The sequence below is a fragment of the Oncorhynchus mykiss genome, chromosome 17 (genome assembly GCF_057628025.1).
Source record: "Oncorhynchus mykiss isolate SJ-2025 chromosome 17, ASM5762802v1, whole genome shotgun sequence".
NCBI classification, from domain to species: Eukaryota; Metazoa; Chordata; class Actinopteri; order Salmoniformes; family Salmonidae; genus Oncorhynchus; species Oncorhynchus mykiss.
The window spans coordinates 56,174,306-56,192,812 of NC_143038.1; positions in this window are offsets into that span (position 1 = coordinate 56,174,306).

Consider the following 18,507-nt stretch of genomic DNA (forward strand, 5'->3'; position numbering starts at 1 on the left):
TCAGCTCATCTGATAGGCTCGTGTCACTGGGCAGCTCTCGGCTGTGCTTCCCTTTGTAGTCTAACCGTTTGCAAGCCCTGCCACATCTGACGAGCATCAGAGTCTGTGTATTATGATTCGATCTTAGTCCTGTATTGAAGCGTTGCCTGTTTGATGGTTCGTCAGGGGGCATAGCGGGATTTCTTATAAGCTTCCGGGTTAGTGTCCCGCTCCTTGAAGCGGAAGCTCTACCCTTTAGCTCTGCTCTGGTTGGGGTATGTACGTACAGTCACTGTGGGGGCAACGTCATCAATGCACTTATTGATGAAGCCAGTGACTGATGTGGTGTACTCCTCAATGCCATTGGAAGAATCCTGGAACACATTGCAGTCTGTGCTAGCAAAACAGTCCTGTAACTTAGCATCTGCTTCATATCACCACTTTTTTATTGACCGAGTCATTGCTGCTTCCTGCTTTAACTTTTGCTTTTAGCAGGAATCAGGAGGATAGAATTATGGTCAGATTTGACAATATGGAGGACGAGGGAGAGCTTTGTACTCATCTCTATGTGTGGAGTAAAGGTGGTCTAGATTTTTCCCCTCTGGTTGCACATTTAACATGCTGATAGAAATGAGGTTAAATGGATTTTAGTTTCCCTGCGTTAAAGTCCCCGGCCACTAGGAGCGCTGCCTCCGGATGAGAGTTTTCCTGTTTGCTTATGGCTGTATACAGCTCACTGAGTGCGGTCTTAGTGCCAGCATTGGTCTGTGGTATTATGTAGACAGCTATGAAAAATTCAGATAAACTCTCTAGGTAGATAGTGTGGTCTATAGCTTATCATGAGATACTCTACCTCAGGCGAGCAAAACCTTGAGACTTCCTTAGATATCATGCACCCGCATTTGTTTCCAGTAGTACAGATGGCAAGGGAAGATTAGCCACTCGTCGGCAGATCCTCACAAGGCACCCCGATCTCTTTCCGCAATATCTTTTCCGTCTCTTCTCCAGCAAATGATAGGGATGAGGGCCTGTTCGGGTGTCTGGTGTCAATCCCTCTTGTCCGACTCATTAAAGAGAAATCGTTGTCCAGTTCAAGGTGAGTAATCACTGTTCTGATTTCCAGAAGCTCTTTTCAGTCATAAGAGACGGTAGAGGCAACATTATGTACAAATGTGAAAAAACGTTTAAAAATAGCACGTTGGTTAAGAGCCCATGAAACGGCAACCATCCTCTCCTGTGCTATCTTACGTTGGACAATATACTAATTTGACTATAATGTTGACAAACAGTGCCCACAAACTGTCAGGGCCTATATAACGTTGTCCCAACAGCAGAGTCCCAACAGCTGTCCCAACACCATACCACAACTACACATGGCTATTAGCGGAGCCTTGTCTGGCAGCGAAACAGTTCATTCAGCCTCATTTACTGCCTTTAAAAAATATATAGCTGATATGTCTGACTTGCTTAAGAAAATGTGGTTTCTACTGACAATTGAGATGTACAAACTATGGCATAAGGGGATGACGAGCGGATAAGAGGCAATCCGTAATTTTGATTAAGACATTGAGCGAGCTAGGACGTAGTCAATATAACTATTTGTTCATCACTTTTTAAATGTACAGCGACAGAATTCATAACATGGGCCGTTCTTACAGTATTCTCCCTGTACACCAAATCAGAACCGTAGGATAAATAGAGGGAGCATATAAACAGACAATGAAAGCTCTTACAATATTGGATGATGTCATTTCTCTAAAACAGGCTATAGGCTACATGTGCACTACCAAATCAGAACAGCAGGCTAAATTATGAAGGGAAAAGGGACCAAATTATCAGGGTGAGGCACATGGTCTACTAACAGCTTACTACACAACATACACTAGGTATTACTTTCTTAGCTACAGTATATAGTATATCTCCCTGGCATATAAATAATTTATGCAGCAGCATACAAGACATTTTTGGACTCACCTTGTTGTGCTGTGCTCACTTGAACAGGAAGGTGCCGCAGCGGTCCTTAGTGGACAAATTTTGTCATCAAAGTCTGGCATTCTCTGGATTTATGGTGCTTTAAGACAACTTGGAACTCTGAAAAAAACATGGTTGAATCATGACGTCATCTTCAGGTCGTGGCTCTAGAAAGAGGCCAGAGTTCCCGACTTGGAATTCTGAGTTGGATGACCGTTCAAAACTTATTTTCCCAGTTGAAGCTCGTTTTTTCCCAGTTTCCAATGGTCTTAAACTCACTGAAGTCTGAGATTTCCCCATTCCAAGTTTACTGTTGTTTTGAGCACGGCAGATGTCATGCTGGATTGACCGCATGATCAATGTTGAATATTTATCATTTTAAGCTTGGAAAAGAGACCCTTAAACCAAGATCCTTAAACCAAGACTTAGACCACAAATCCACTCCACTGAATAGAAGGCTAGTGATTGCTTTACAATGCTTGCAGTTAGCCACTGATTCCTTCCAAACCACTCATTGTTGAATTTGCAATTTCCAACTTGTTGTGTAATGTTTATGTCCAATGGCCGATGATGTTTAATCTTTAATTTCTCATCATCATTTCTCTTCATATGACAAGGATTGAAACGGATTGGCCAGTAGATTGTCGACTTGATTCATGATGATGACTGCTAGCTTGCTAGCTAAGACTTTGAAAGTATGATGTTGACATGATGTCACGCTTTTTGTTTTCTTTATTATTTTGGTCAGGCCAGGGTGTGACATGGGTTATTTATGTGGTGTGCTTTGTCTAGTTTTTTTGTGTAGGTTATGAGATTGTGGTGTAGTATAGTAGTCTAGGAAAGTCTATGGTTGCCTGGAGTGGTTCTCAATCAGAGGCAGGTGTTTATCGTTGTCTCTGATTGGGAACCATATTTAGGCAGCCATATTCTTTGAGTGTTTTGTGGGCGATTGTTCCTGTCTCTGTGTTTGTTTGCACCAGATAGGGCTGTTTCGGGTTTTCACATTTATTGTTTTTGTATATTGTTCGTATTTTTCATCTTTATTAAAGATGTTTACAAATAACCACGCTGCATTTTGGTCCTCCTCTCCTTCGACAGAAGAAAACCTTAACACATGATCAGTCCAATCAAAGCTACTGTAGATATAGCGTGATTTGACGTTGTTTTCTCTGTAGCAAATGGCCTTGAGCCTTCTTGGATGGGCACTTCTAATTTAACTCTATGGCAGCAACCAAGGGGCTTGAATTTTCGAGCTCTCCCCATAGATTTTGCTGTGCCGTAGTGTCCCCGTAAGTGACAGAACACTGAGACAATCATGGCACAACTAAAGAACATTACCAACCCCTATACTCCGTATTTTCAACTGGCTGTTCCAACACCACAGAAAAAACTGAGCTAGGCTGAAACCTGCATTTTGGATCATGTTTGTATGCGGCTTTATTAACTAAAATATATTTTTTTACATTGTTTGCAAACAAATGTGGCACGTATTAATGCCAAAATAACATGCAAAACAGGCAACAACAAAATATATGTATATGCATTTTATACATTTTATATCAAAACTATTAAGTAACAAATATGGAATCATGTAGTAACCAAAAAAGTGTCAATCAAATCTACATATATTATAGATTGTTCAATGCCAAGAGTGTGCAAAGCTGTCATCAAGGCAAAGGGTGGCTACTTTGAAGAATCTCAAATATGAAATAAATGTAGATTTTTTTAAAATACTTTTTTGGTTACTACATGATTCCATATGTGTTATTTCATAGTTTTGATATATATTGCATTCTGAAAGTTTTCAAACTCCTTGACTTTTTCCACATTTTGTTAAGTTACAGCCTTATTCTAAAATTGATCAAAATATTTTTTCCCTCATCAATCTACCCCACACAAAATTCCTGCCGTGTGTTTTGCTCTGATGTGTACTTTCAACTGTGGGACCTTATATAGGCAGGTGTGTGCCTTTCCAAATCTTGTCCAATCTATTGAATTTACCACAGGTCGAGTCCAATCAAGTTGTAGAAACATTTCAAGGATGATCACCTGAGCTCAATTTAGAGTCTCATAGCAAAGGGTCTGAATACTTATTTACAGTGCCATCGGAAAGTATTCAGACCCCTTCACTTTTTCCACATTTTGTTACGTTACAACCTTATTCTAAAAATGTTCCTCATCAATCTACAAACAGTACCCCAAAATTATATATATTTTTACATTTTTGCTCATTTATTACAAATTTAACACTGAAAAATGTAATTTACGTAAGTACTCAAACCCTTTACTCAGTACTTTGTTGAAGCAACTTTGGCAGCGATTACAGTATGGAATCTTCATGGGTATGACGCTTCAAGCTTGGCACACCTGTATTTGAAGAGTTTCTCCCATTCTTCTCTGCAGATCGTCTCATGCTCTGTCAGGTTGGATGGGGAGCATTGCTTCACAGCTATTTTCAGGGCTCTCCAGAGGTGTTCGATCAGGTTCAAGTCCGGGCTCTGTCTGTGTTACCGATGTGAAATGGCTAGCTGGTTAGCGGTGGTGCGCGCTAATAGCGTTTCAATTGGTGACGTCACTCGCTTTGAGACCTTAAAGTAGTGGTTCCCCTTGCTCTGCAAGGGCCGCAGCTTTTGTGGAGCGATGGGTAACGATGCTTCGTGGGTGCCAGTTGTTGATGTGTGCAGAGGGTCCCTGGTTCGAGCCCGGCGAGGGGACGAACTAAAGTTATACTGTTACATCTGGGTCACTCAAGGACATTCAGAGAGTTGTCCCGAAGCCACTCCTGCATTGTCTTTGCTGTGTGCTTTGGGTTGTTGTCCTATTGGAAGGATCTCAAAGATCTCTCTGTACTTTGCTCCATTCATCTTTCCCTTGATCCTGACTAGTTTTCCAGTCCCTGCTGCTGAAAAACATCCACACAGCATGACGCTGCCAACATCATGCTTCACCGTAGGAACGGTGCTAGGTTACGTCCAGACGTAACACTTGGCATTCAATCTTGGTTTCATCAGACCAGAGAATCTTGTTTCTCATGGTCTGAGAGTCTTTACATACCTTTTGGAAAACTCCAAGCAGGCTATCATGTACGTTTTTCCCTTCTGGCCACTCTACCTTAAAGGCCTAATTGGTGGAGTGCTGCAGAGATGGTTGTCCTTCTGGAAGGTTCTCACATCTCCACAGAGGAACTCCGGAGCTCTGTCAGAGTGACCATCAGGTTCTTGGTCACATCTCTGACCACTTCTCCGCTCAGTTTGGTGGGGTGGCCAAATCAAGGAAGAGTCTTGGTGGTTCCAAACTTCTTCCATTTAAGAATGATGGAGGCCACTGTGTTCTTAGGGATCTTCAATGCTGCAGAAATGTTTTGGTACCCTTCACCAGATCTGTGCCTCAACACAATCCTGTCTCAGAGCTCTAATTTGTTTGACCTTATGGCTTGGGTTTTGCTCTGACATGCACTGTCAACTGTGGGACCACAAAGGAGGTGTTGTAAAATGTATGACAGAACATTTAAATTTACAAAAACAAAAATGACTGCGTTTTCATCTTTTGAGCTTCTAGTCATGAAATCTGTGCAGCCTAATCAATCACTTTTTATAGCTACCAGACCCAAACTGCCATACTTTGAAAACGGAAAGGAGAGTGAATTTGTCCTTTTGGAAATGGCATTGGAGAGCCTATTGGGTATTCACAGTCATCTGTCAGAACGCTACAAATACCAAGTACTAATGGATCATTTGCGGTTTCCCAGTGCATACAGGCTGGCCCAATCCTTTATGCACACCATACACTGCAGCTCTCCAGGCCCTGAAGGCGAGATATGGTGAGCCACGTCAGCTTGTCCAGAATTAACTAAACAACATCCTGAAGACGTCTCCAATTAAAATGGGAGACCATGCTGCCCTCCAAGAATTCTCCCTGGCTGTCCAATCCCTGACCTCGATGCTCCAATCCGTTGAAGGAGAAGACGGGAACGAGCTGAAATGTGGCTCCCACGTGGACAGGCTTCTTAGCAAACTTCCAGTGTACCTCAGAGACAGTTTCATTGAACATTGTTTGAATAAGGGCATCCTGAAAGAGGGCTCGAGAAGCACCTATGCTCTCAGAGACCTGGCCGCATGGTTGGAGGTGAAGGCAAAGGCTAAGAGCATCGCTCACCAGGCCACAATCTCAGCCATAGCCACAGGGGGAAGGAAGGAGTTTGAATGCCAGGAGGGACAGAAAAGGCCAAATCCCACTACCATGTACTTAAATAGTGAAGCCAGGGAGGAACCCGGGAAGAAGACCCCTCTCAAGAGCAAGAACATAAAATTCCAGCCTTACTGCCCATATTGCAATAGTAAGGGGCACTTCATTGGCTCATGCCCCAGGGTAAAAAAGATCACTCAAACTCAATTGAAGGCCTGGATCACTTCAGGCGAGCGATACTACAAGTGTGCCCGTAGCCATAAGGTGGAGACCTGCACATTGAGGAAACCCTGCAACCGCTGTAAAGCAATCCATCTCACCGTGTTGCATGATGAAATTCCCCAAGCACCGAAGGAGCAGAGTATGCTCATGGTAGGAGCTGCAAAGGAGCTGTACCTCGACCAGCAGAACCGGTCTCCAAGGGTCATGTTGAAGGTGGTCAAGGTCACTCTGCAAAATGAAGGGAGAAGCATTGATACATTCACCGTTCTAGATGATGGGTCAGAAAGAACAATCATTCTCACGGTGGCCACCCGTCAGCTTAACCTGTAGGGGACCCCCGAGACCCTTAATCTCAGAACGGTGCGACATGATGTTATCCAAATGAAAGGCTCTGCTGTAACCTTTAGCATTTCACCTTCAGGAAACAGGGACGTGGCCTATAACATCACCAATGCCTTCACGGCAGATGGCTTGAATCTCGCAGAGCACTCCTGCCCGGTAAGTGTTCTACAGAAACAATATCCTCATCTACGAGGACGGCCTCTTCCTAACCTGGCCAGAGTAGCGCCACTTATCCTGATTGGGTCAGACCACCCACATCTCATCACCCCGAATGAGCCTATACGAGCTGGACATCCTTGGGTTGGGCTGTGCAAGGTCCATCCCATCTACTTCTCTCCACCCAAGCTGTACAGTCACAGCAAGTCCTCTTCACCAGAAGCAATCCAGATCCATTCCCCTGTGCAGCCACTGACCTCCTTCGGAATGTTGAGATGCTCTGGAAGATGGACACCTTCTCCAACCGGAAGCTACAGGAGGTCACTCGCTCGAAACATGACTCCTATGCATTTATCCTCCTGGAGAAGAGCACCACCACCACTGATATGGATGGCGTTCGGAGGGAGGTATGCAACCCCACTGCTACGGGTGCCCAACCATCCTCCTCTGGCAACCACGACACGGGCTGTACTCCCACTACTGCGTGGAACAGAGCGAGGCCTGGTGAAGAATCCTGAGCTTGCAGAAGTTCATAACCGAGAGATTCATAACCTTGTGAAGGCAGGCTACGTCACTGAAGTGACAGCTCATGAAGAGGGAAACACACTCCGTGAATCCTGGTATCTCCCTCACCATGTTATCCAGCAACATGGTGGGAAGTATAGACTTGTCTTCAACTGTTCATTCCAAGCTACTGGTCAAAGCCTGAATGACTGTCTACTCCCCGGACCAACCTTAGGTCCTTCCTTGCTCGGTGTCCTTCTCCGGTTCCGGCAGCACTCTACAGCCATCAGTGCAGACATCAAAGCCATGTTTCATCAGATTCGTTTACTGCCTTCCGACACCACACTGCTCCGGTTCATATGGCGAGATATGGAACGAGATGCAAAGCCCACAATCTATGAATGGCAGGTACTCCCATTTGGCACCACCTGCAGTCCTTGCTGTGCCATATACGCTCTGCAGAGACACGCACGGGAGCATCCAGACAGTGACCCAGAAGTATTGGATTCAGTGGAAAATGCCTTCTATGTGGATAACTGCTTACAGAGCGTCCCATCCATGGCTGAAGCGAAAGCACTCCTTGAGAAAGTACGGAATCTCCTGTCCAAAGGGGGATTTGAGGTCCGACAGTGGGCTAGTAACAGAGCAGAGATTATCCAGCACCTCCCGCCACAAGCTAGGTCCAGTAGCAGTGAACTATGGCTAACGCAGTCTGGTGCTAACCCAGAAGAGTGCACTCTAGGACTGAGGTGGAGCTGCATACCGGATACCCTGGGGTATAAGCACTGCTCATCCCCGAGTATCGAAACCCCCACTCTGCGCACCATCTATCGGACCCTGGCCAGCCAATACGATCCCCTTGGGTATATCCTGCCATACACAACATGGGCCAAAGTCTTAGTCCAGGACCTGTGGCAGACCAAGAGGGACTGGGATGAACCAATCCACCCAGCTGACCTAGTGGAACGATGGATCTTTTGGAGTTAACGGAGCTCTCTGATGTCCAAATGCCAATATATTATGTACCTGTGCTGACCAACTGGGATCATGCCTGGAACTGCATGTGTTCTGTGACGCTTCGGAGCGAGCTTATGGGGCTGTTTCCTATCTTAGAGTGGAGGATAAGGCAGGCCACACCCATGTCTCCTTTGTCATGGCCAGGCCCAGGGTCGCACCCAAGAAGCAGTTGTCAATGCCTAGGCTGGAACTCAGTGCTGCCCTTTCCGGAGCCCAGTTGGTCTCTCCCTTGCGAGCCGAGCTCACCTTGCCAATCCAACGAGTCATCTACTGGAGTGATTCGACCACTGTATTGACCTGGCTCAAGTCGGAGTCTAAGGTGTTTGTCGGAACTCGCATTGCGGAAATCCAAGACCTAACAGAAGTCCAGGACTGGAGGTATGTTGATAGCATAAACAATCCTGCTGATGATGTTACTCGCGGTAAAACTCTTAAGGAATTGGCTCAACCCCATCGCTGGAGCTTGGGACCACCATTCTTGTCCCAACCAGAGAACGAGTGGCCGACAGCCCCCAGGCGTGCGGCCCCTCTGCATCCAACTGAAGCTCATGAGTTAAGGAAGTCCGCCCAATGCTACAGCATCTCTACGGAACCAACAACGGCTCTCCCTGACTTAACACAATCCCAAACACTGCTGGATCTGATTGCCGCCACAAACCAGACCTCAGATGGGGTGGCTTCTATACCCACCTCCCTCGCGGCAGAGACACTACTCCTTCAGCAAGCACAAGCAGTTAGCTTCCCTGAGGAGTTAAAAGTTCTGAAAGCCGGTAGGGAAGTGGCTAAGGACAGCCGTCTTCTCTCTCTTGCCCCAGAATAAGATCCAATCCTTGGCTTGATCAGAGTCGGAGGGAGGCTGCGCCAAGCAGAAGTTTTGGACCCAGATGCTATCCAACCAATTATCCTTGACTCCAGACACCCTCTTACCAGGCTCCTCATCAAGAGTTATGATGAGAGGCTTCTCCACCCAGGGCCAGAGAGGGTCTATGGGGAGATGAGGCGGAGGTACTGGATAATTGGAGGACGAGGAGCCATTCGTAAGCACCAATATGCCTGCATAGAATGTCAGAGATGGCGAGCCGGAGCTACGGTGCCCAAATTTACCCCCTGCTCGCTTGCGCCTCCTTAAACCACCCTTCTGGTCAACAGGAGTAGATTGCTTTGGCCCCTTGATGATCAAACTAGGTTGTCGTGTGGAAAAGCGCTGGGGCATTCTATTCAAGTGTTTGACAACCAGATGTGTCCACCTGGACCTACTGGAGAGTTTGGATACTGAAGCCTTCCTCATGGCCCTACGGCGGTTTATCTCCCGACGGGGGAAACCCTACGAGATCCTGGCTGACAGAGGTACGAACTTCAAGGCAGGAGAAGCCAGGTTGGAGGAAGCCTTCCAAGCCATGGAACCCAGCCTCCAGGATCAGCTGATGGACCAACAAATCTCATTCAAATTTAACCCTCCAGGAGCTCCTCATTTTGGAGGAACATCGGAGTGAGCGATCAAATCTGTACAAATGGCCTTACGAGTCGTACTACGGGACCGAACTGTCACTGAAACTGTCTTGAGGACCGTCCTGATAGAGGTGGAAGGGATTCTGAACTCCAAACCCTTGGGATATCTCTCTGCAGACGTCGCTGACCCTGATCCGGTTACACCTTATATGCTCTTGATGGGACGCCGAGATGCGTCACTTCCTCAAGCCATGTATGCTGATACCAACCTCGTAGGCAGACGCCGGTGGCGACACAGCCAAATCTTAGCGGACCATTTTTGGGCCCGATTCATTCGGGATTACCTACCAAGTCTACAGCACAGAGGGAAATGGCGGAGATAAATGGCCAGCCTGGAAACTGGCCAAGTAGTAATGATGGTGGACCCTCAGCTGCCTCGAGCCTCCTGGCCGGTGGGCCGTATAACTAAGACCATGCCTGGGACCGATGGTCGTGTTAGATCAGTAGAGATCCAGGTGAAGAACCGGACATATATCCGGCCAGTTGCCCGACTAATTCCTCTCCCTGAGATGAAGGAGGACGGGGAGCAATGAGCCTTTTTTGAGTTGTGGAATTTAACAAATTTACGGGGTGGCTGTAGAAAAGGCCCATGGAGTTCGCCTGATCTCACTGCTTTCTCTTCCTTAACTCCATCTGATCCAAAAGTTCTGTGCGTCCATGAATCCACACTACTCAGTAAATATACCACTTTATGGTTAAAGGAATTCCTGCCTCAGTCTCATCCATTCCTCTGTCACCTGACACGTGACCACCTGTTCACCTTCACTGTCAGTCATCCTACCTGTCCAGCTACCCACACAGATTCCACTAATCTTTCAGATATACATTTTTCTCTGTGCTGTGGATGGTCCTCTGACAAATCAATTGTAAGTTTCGGTGTTCTTCAAGGTTCCGTTTTAGAACCACTATTGTTTTCACAATATATTCTACCTCTTGGTGATGTCATTCAGAAACACAGTATCAACAAGCACGGCTATGCGGACGACACACAGCTGTACATTTCGATGAAACATAGTGAAGCCCCAAAATTGCCTACCCTGGAAGGCTGTGTTTCAGACAAGGAAGTGCATGGCAGCAAATGTTTTACTTTTAAACTCGGACAAAACAGAGATGCTAGTTCTAGGTCCCAAGAAACAAAGAGATCTGCTGTTGGATCTGACAATTAATCTTGATGGTTGTACAGTCGTCTCAAATAAAACTGTGAAGGACCTTGGCATTACTCTGGACCCTGATCTCTCTTTTGACGAACTTTTAAAGAATATTTCAAGTACAGCTTTTTTTAATCTTCGTAACATTGCAAAAATCTTACACTTTTTGTCCCAAAATTATGCAGTAAAGCTAATCCATGCTATTGTCACATCTAGATCAAACTACTGCAATGCTCTACACTCCGGTTACCCGGATAAAGCACTAAATGAACTTCAGTTAGTGCTAAACACAGCTGCTAGAATCCCGACTAGAACCCCAAAATGTTATCATCTCTACATTGGCTTCCTGTTAAGGCCAGGGCTGGTTTCAAGGTTTTACTGCTAACCTACAAAACGTTACATGGGCTTACTCCTACCTATCTCTCCGAGTTGGTCCTGCTTTACATACCTACACGTACGCTACGGTCACAAGACGCAGGCCTCCTTATTGTCCCTAAAATTTCTAAGCAAACAGCTGGAGGCAGGGCTTTCTCCATTAGAGCTCCGTTTTTATGGAGTGATCTGCCTACCCATGTGAGAGACGCAGACTCGGTCTCGACCTTTAAGTCTTTACTGAAGACTCATCTCTTCAGTAGGTCCTATGATTGAGTGTAATCTGGCCCAGGGGTGCGAAGGTGAATGGCAATGCACTGGAGCAACGAACTGCCCTTGCTGTCTCTGCCTGGCCGGCTCCCCTCTCTCCACTGGGATTCTCTGCGTCTGCCCCAATTACGGGGGCTGAGTCCCTGGCTTACTAGTGCTCTTCCGTGCTGACCCTAGGAGGGGTGCGTCACTAGAGTGGGTTGAGTCACAGACGTGATCTTCCTGTCTGGTTTTGCAGCCCTCGGGCTCGTGCGGTGGAGGGGATCTTTGTGGGCTATACTCAGCCTTGTCTCAGGGTAGTAAGTCGGTGGTTGAAGATAGGCAGTCATTGTAAATAAGAATTTGTTCTTAATTGACTTGCCGAGTTAAATAAATGTTAAAAAATAAGTTTTTTTCCAAAAAGTCTCTGTCGTTCTATACACCACACACCTGTAGAGAATCTCATCCTCCAAATCTTTAGAGACTGTACAAAAGAGACCCTGAACATTTTTCTAATCTGAATAAGAGAAAGGAGGTCTCAGTGGGTTTTGACTCTCCTCTACTTTCCTGTTACTCTGTCATCTCACCCCCTGGGTCATCTCACCCCGTGGGCCTCCAGGGGCCCATGCATGCAGGGGAAAGTTCCTGGGTCCTGTCCCCCTGCCCTAGAGAGTGGGGTGGGGGGCATTGTGAGGGTGCGGAAGAGGATAACAGGTCCAAACGCCCACTTCCCCGAGCCCTCCCAGGCATTAGTACTGTACTTGCCCCCTGGTTTGTAAATTGGTGCCCCAGATGAATGGTCTCGTTTGTCCGCAGACAGCAGGTATGAATATGTCTGTCTCAGAGGAGCAGAAGGGCCTCAATGCTGCCTGAATGCTACACCAGAATGCCACCTGAACACTACCTGTCCCAGGTGAACACTGTAATTGCTGCCCATCCCAGGTGAGAGAAGCCCTGATCTAATTTTGTAGGATATCAAGGCGAGGGCAGTGTTCTTGGTTTCGGCACCCTGCAACAGCCGTTACTACCCAGGCCCAGAATTACCCCCACTGGACAGTAGCACAGAATGCATGAATGGAACAGAATGGAAACGGTTGGATGATTGATGCTAATTCTTAATGCTAGTTCATAGGATTAGGGAGCTGAATAGTGTTGGGATTTTGTATCACCCTGGTTTCAACAAGGATTGTGAGCAAACAGAATAATCCCCACATATTATTACAGCAATAACGTGTGCAGAGTGGGGGTTACTGGATACCCACCCTCTGTAGGGTCGGAGACAACCGGATGCATCTGGTTTTCAGGGGAAATGGAAAGGGAGTCTGTGATGCGACCTCTGTTTTTGGACGTTAACAAGGCGACACTCCATCTAAACTCCTCCACATTTACTGGATTGGCTAAACAGTGCAGAAAATCTTTTCTCGTCAAGACCAGAAAGAAATACACATCGCTCAGGTGTTTATTCTACGCCTGCTACGTTAGGTTACTGGATACCCAACACCGTTTTGAAGAGTAGGTAATCACATCTTCATTTGCTTTCTTACTATGCCGAGACCACAAGCACACTATTTCGATGGTCTTTGCAACCTTTTCATTGCTGGCCTTCCCACAAGCAGCAATAATGTTTTACCACTAACCACTTCTCTATGATATGAAACACTTTCGCAGTTTCTTTCCCTCTTTCACTTCTGTCGTTTTTCTCATCGTAGATCTCTGGTTAACCAGTCAGTCTCTAAAACATTGATTTGTACAAATGTATTGAATATGTCACAAATAAATATGAGGTAGGCTAGAGTACACTATAGCCAACTCACTGTTTATCAATCTCTCTCTACCCTGCCCTTGTCAGATTGTTGGTCTCAATCAGTCCTAATAATACTTCATAAGTATTTCCTGTTTGGACTTCTCACTTCCTGTTTTTCTTTTTATATTGGTGCTTGGAAAAAGGTGTGCAGCCAAGCTTAAGTGCAGCTGTAGCCATAGCTGTACCGAGGTGTGGCGTAGTGGGACAAAATGTGGGGTTGGGTCTGTGGTGAAAAAATACTATTAGGGGTGGAGAACATGACTTATCATATGGTAAAAAACAGTAATCCCCTCTAGTCTGTGACTTGTGGGGAGTTTTTGTTACTTACTGTGTTCTGACAGGTCAGGATGTCGCTATGAGTATCCTGGTTACAGAGGTCATCCATGATAGCCACAATCGGCTGTCAATTCTACTCTTAACACACAGTAAATGTCACAGACCATAACATCAAGCTATGGTTAAGTGATTGGGAGACTGTGTCAAGGTTAATAAACCTGCAAGTTTGTTCATGTGTTAAGGTTTGTCTGTATCAGTGGTGTGTCCTGTGAGCTACAGTATGTTTACTAGGTGTTTCTATTGAATACAGCCTAACCACACTTCTCTCCAGACATGAAATGAAATGTCAAGGGAGCGTATTTCTATGAATTTGTAATGGTCCGTAAAAAAGAGGAAGTTCACCTACAGCTTTTAATAGCATAATCACAGTGACGAAGCCTGCCTGCGTGTGTGCATGCATGCGTGTGGGAGCTTGTAGGCTACAACTCATTTTATTGGTGTAGTTCAAACTGTAAACCACCTAGCTGGAAATGCTTACTAATATCCTTGTTTTTCAATGTAGTCTGTTAAGATGATTTTTCTGTCCACATAAGTCACTTCAGTCCATGAATGTCAAACACTGGGTTGATAAGTAAATATAAAACTGGAATGGGATATTAGTTGTTGGTATACATCAAATGTAAGACCTACATTAATCATAGATAACATAATGTACAGTATGTAGGAAGTATAACATTCAATGATGTGGCATGTACACTTGCAGGACTACATGTCCAAGCTTTAAAAATCGAAATGTAATACAGAAAATACCCAGTTTAACCTCACATCCTTCTAGGGGTTTTGGGTAGGGAGTCTGTTTTTTTCCGTTAGGCCAGCGTATAGGTTAACCCCCACCCTCAAAACACACACACACACATATTCACTCCAGGAGACCTGCGTCTGAACCGACCGGACTGCACCTGCCTTCATCTTTCCTCCCTGTCTCCCTAACTCCACTCCGTGGAGGACAACCACCTTTTGATTCTGCTAATTCAATTTCATAGAAAAACACATATATGAAGGGAGTGGGAAAGGGAGGGGAGGAATAAGTGGGAGTGGAAGCGATGGAGATGTTATAGAGAGCCAGAGGATGGGGTTTGTGGGAGAAGGGGAGGTGGGTGAAGGCAGAGATGGGTATAGGGAAGGAAAGACATCTGGAGGGGGAGGATGGAAGGGACAGAGAGGGGGAGAGAAGAAACATGAAAGTCCAAGGTTGAAGACTCATAAAGCTCTCATAACTGATGAAGATGACCATCATCTTCACCCTGCTCCTCATCTAATGACATCTTACCTCTGCATCTATCTTTATGTAGCTGTACTGTTGTAGTTTATTACTACCTTGGTGGTAAAGGTAATATTAGCTATAAATACTTATCGTACATCTGATTTCTACATGGATCCCAAAAGGGTATTACCTGGAACCAAAAGGGTTCTACCTACTACCAAAAAGGGTTCTACAAAGGGTTATATGGGGACAGCCGAAGAACCCTTTTAGGTTCTAGATAGCACCTTTTTTTAAGAGTGTGTAATGCTAATTGAGCACTTTAGAATGCACTTTATGGTGGAAGATGGCTCCAATAGAGATGGCAGCTTCACTTCTAGTCATTAGGAAACTGCAGTATTTCGTTTTTTTTATGGATTGTTTCTTACATTGTTAGCCCAGAAAACCTTAAGTGTTATTACATACAGACAGGGAAGAACTATTGGATATCAGAGAGACGTCAACTTACCAGCACAACCAGCATTACGACCAGGAATATGACTTTCCCAAAGCGGATCCTTTATCTGCGGGGCATTTGAACTGATTCCAGAGGCCGAGCCAAAACAACGCCACCGGAGGAGAGGGTGCCGGAGCGGTCTTCTAGTGAGGCTTCGGATGCGCGCACACCACCCACCACTTCCGAGTATACGCAACGCATCACCGGGGGAAAACTACTACACCGGCTCTGACGCTCGTCGGATGTGGCAGGGATTGAAAACTAGTACAGACAAGTCAAGTGTCTTCACTGACATTTTCAAACTTTCCCTGACCGAGTCTGTAATACCTACATGTTTCAAGCAGACCACCATCGTCCCTGAGCCCAAGGAAGCGAAGGCAACCTGCCTAAATGATTACTGCCCCGTGGCACTCATGTCAGTGGCCATGAAGTGCTTTGAATGGCTGGTCATGGCTCACATCAACAGCATCCTTCCGGACACCCTAGACCCACTCCAATTTGCATACCGCCCCAACAGATCCACAGATCCGCAATCTCAATCTCAATCGCACTCCACACTGCCCTTTCTCAACCAGAAAAAAGGAACACCTATGTGAGAATGTTGTTCATTAACTACAGCTCAGCATTCAACACCATAGTGCCCATGAAGCTCATCACTAAGCTAAGAACTCTGGGACTAAACACCTCCCTCTGCAACTGGATCCTGGACATCTTGACGGGCCGCTCCAGGTGGTAAGAGTAGGCAACAACACGTCTGCCACATTGATCCTGAACACTGGGGCCCCTCCGGGGTGTGTGCTTAGTCCCCTCCTGTATTCCCTGTTCACCCATGACTGTGTGGCCAAACACGACCAACACTATCATTAAGTTTGCTGACGAAACAACAATGGTAGGCCTGATCGTCGACAATGATGAGACGGCCTGTAGGGAGGAGAACTGGCAGTGTAGTGCCAGGACAACAACCTCTCCCTCAATGTGAGCAAGACAAAGGAGCTGATTGTGGACTACAGGAAAGGGCGGGCCCAACAGGCCCCCATTAACATCGACCGGGTTGTAGTGGAGCAGGTCGAGAGTTTCAAGTTCCTTGGTGTCCACATCACCAACGAACTTTCATGATCCAAACAGAAGAGGGCACGACAACCTTTTCCCTGTCAGGAAACTGAAAAGATTTGGCATGGGTCTCCAGATCCTCAAAAGCTTATACAGCTGCACCATCGAGAGCATCTGTAGAAACAGCTGTCTTTTAGTCAAGACTTTTGTGTTAATTAACGTAATATGTAATTGTTGTAGAGTATTTGTGTTTATAATTTTGTTTAATGTTGTGTTCGTGTCTGCAAGTTGTTTGCATCTGACCATAAGGCGCTACAGAGGGTAGTGCAAACGGCCCAGTACATCACTGGGGGCAAGCTCCCTGCCATCCAGGACCTATACAATAGGCAGTGTCCGAGGAAAGCCCATAAAAATGTCAGAGACTCCAGTCACCCAAGTTATAGATTGTTTTCTCGCTACCGGAGCGCCAAGTCTAGGGACCAAAAGGCTACTCAACAGCTTCTACCCCCAAGCCATAAGATTGCTGAACAATTCATAAGAACCCCCCCCCCCCCCCCCCCCCCCCTTTTGTACACTGCTACCACTCGCTGTTTATTATCTATGTATAGTCACTTCACCCCCACCTGCATGTACAGATTACATCAACTAACCTGTAACCCCGCATACTGTCTCGGTACCGGTGCCCCCTGTATATAGCCTCGTTATTCTTATTGTTACTTTTTATTATCACTTTTTATTTTATTCTACTTGGTAAACATTTTCTTAACTCTTCTTGAACTTCACTGTTGGTTAAGGGCTTGTAAGTAAGCATTTCACAGTAAAGTCTACACTTGTATTCAGCGCATGTGACAAATAAAGTTTGATTTGATTTGAAACTACCTGCCCTCCAGGACACTTACAACACTCTCCATGTCACAGGAAGGCAAAAAAGATCATCAAGGACAATAACCACCCGAGCCACTGCCAGTTCACCCAAGTTCCATCCAGAAGGTGAGGTCAGTACAAGTGCATCAAAGCTGGGACAGAGAGATTGAAAAACAGCTTCTATCTCAAGGCCATCAGATTGTTAAACAGCCATCACTAGCACAAAGAGGTGGCTGCCTACCTACTGACTTGATATCATTGGCCACTTTAATAACTTGAACCCTAGTCACTTTAATAATGCCACTTTAAGAATGTTTACATATCTCACATTACTTATCTCATATGTATATACTGTATACTGTATCCTACAATATATACAATATATTAGCTATTGCCTCTTAGCCACTCTGTCACTGCTCATCCATATATTTTATACTTACATATTCTTATCCCATTCCTTTACTAGATTGTGTGTATTAGGTGTTGTTGTGTAATTGTTAGATATTACCTGTTAGATACTGCTGCACTGTCGGATGTAGAAGCATAAGCATTTCGCTACAATAGCAATAACATCTGCTAACAATGTGAATGTGACCAATAAAATTAGATTTGATTTATAAAGGCAATACATTAGATTCATTCATATATGATCACAGTTCTGTAGCTAGGGGGCTTGATTTATTATAGCACAATACATTCAGTGCCTTCGGAAAGTATTCAGAGCCCTTGACTTTTTACACATTTTGTTAGGTTACAGCCTTATTCTAAAATTGATTAAATGTATTTCCTCATCAACCTACACACAATACCACATGATGACGAAGCAAAAACATGTTTTTAGAAATGTTTGCTAATTACATAAGTATTCAGACCCTTTACTCTGTACTTTGTTGAAACACCTTTGGCAGCGATTACAGCCTAGAGTCTTCTTGGGTATGACGCTACAAGCTTGGCACACCTGTATTTGGGGAGTTTCTCCCATTCTTCTTTGCAGATCCTCTCAAGCTCTGTCAGGTTGGAAGGGGAGTGTTGCTGCACAGCTTTTTTCAGGTCTCTCCAGAGATGTTTGATTAGGTTTAAGTCCGGGCTCTGCCTGGGCCTT